The following is a 1170-nucleotide window of genomic DNA, read 5'->3' as shown; positions in this document are numbered from 1 at the left end:
TCCTTCCTAGCGATCTCAGAAGCTAAAATGGCAAAACAGAAGATGACTCAAGATTTCTTCAGAGAAGAATATATGCTGAACAGCGCCATTGGTATGTGTGCTCTTCTCTGAGCTTTGAAAATGGAATCAAGAACTGAGGTGGACAGTATAATTTGTTGAAAATATAATCAATGGGCATTCTTAAACTTTTACATACTATGTGCCAGGCATAAATAAAGTTGATCAAACTATTCTGACTGCTTATTCCAAAACAATTACACCTTAATATTAGTAGGTTATACTTAACTGCTATTTGCCATAAAATCAACATGAAAATATTGATTTCTGATTATATGGCTAGCTTTCTTGGAGAACAAAAAACTGTGTCCTAGTGTTCTATATAAAATGAACTATAGAATTTCCTTATTCTTGGGAATGAAATTTCTTTATATTCAAGGTTCCAGGTTTCATTGTAAGTAAAGCAGTACTTACTTTTATCAAGCATGTGTTTCAAATGTTAAATTAGGAAATAACATAATAAATACCTGTGTACCCTCCAGCCCAGAATTAACAGGCATCTATATTTTCTTTTTGCTTGGTGATTTAAAATTTATTTGAAAGAAATATTATACTGCAAGTTTTAAAGTTAGTTCAGTCCATTTTGTTGCTTTCCTTAGTGCCATTCCTTTCTCTCCCTAGAAGCAATTGTTCTCTCTTCTCAAAAACCATTGTCCCTGATTTGTAGTGTATCCTCCTAGACCATATTTTATATTTTGACCATGTATTTATCAGTTAAAGTTTTACTTTGTGTTTTGAAAGCTTATATAAATACTATCTTACTGTATATACCATTCTATAAATTGTTTTTAATATGGAATGTAACTGTTCATAGTATCCAATATTATGATTGTATCCCACGTTACTTATCTACTCTACATTAATGGGTATTTGAGGTTCTAATTTTTACTAATATAGATAGTTGTACCCTTGTAGATGTGCCCTTATTGCCCATGTGCAAAAATTTCTCTAGAAATATGTGGAATTGGATAGATCATAGTGTTTATACATTTTTACTTTGTTTCCAAATTCTGTGAAGTATTTAAGACTTTTTTATGTTTATACATCTTTTGTCTCGGCCATTCTTGGACTTCTGATCTTTTATATGAATTTTAGAATTGTTTTGTCTGGTTT

At 30.8% G+C, this 1170-nt stretch overlaps 1 protein-coding gene across 1 annotated transcript in view; it reads left to right on the top strand.

Moving 5' to 3' along the window:
• HIBCH (3-hydroxyisobutyryl-CoA hydrolase) overlaps nucleotides 1–1170 on the top strand; it is a 102395-nt gene that overhangs the window by 16887 nt on the left and 84338 nt on the right. The gene's annotated exons all lie outside the window — the stretch shown is intronic.

Source organism: Propithecus coquereli, unplaced genomic scaffold, assembly GCF_000956105.1.
Source record: "Propithecus coquereli isolate 6110/MARCELLA unplaced genomic scaffold, Pcoq_1.0 Scaffold279, whole genome shotgun sequence".
Lineage (NCBI taxonomy): Eukaryota > Metazoa > Chordata > Mammalia > Primates > Indriidae > Propithecus > Propithecus coquereli.
Note: the sequence above shows the minus strand (reverse complement) of the source record. Positions and strands in the feature narration are given on the sequence as shown.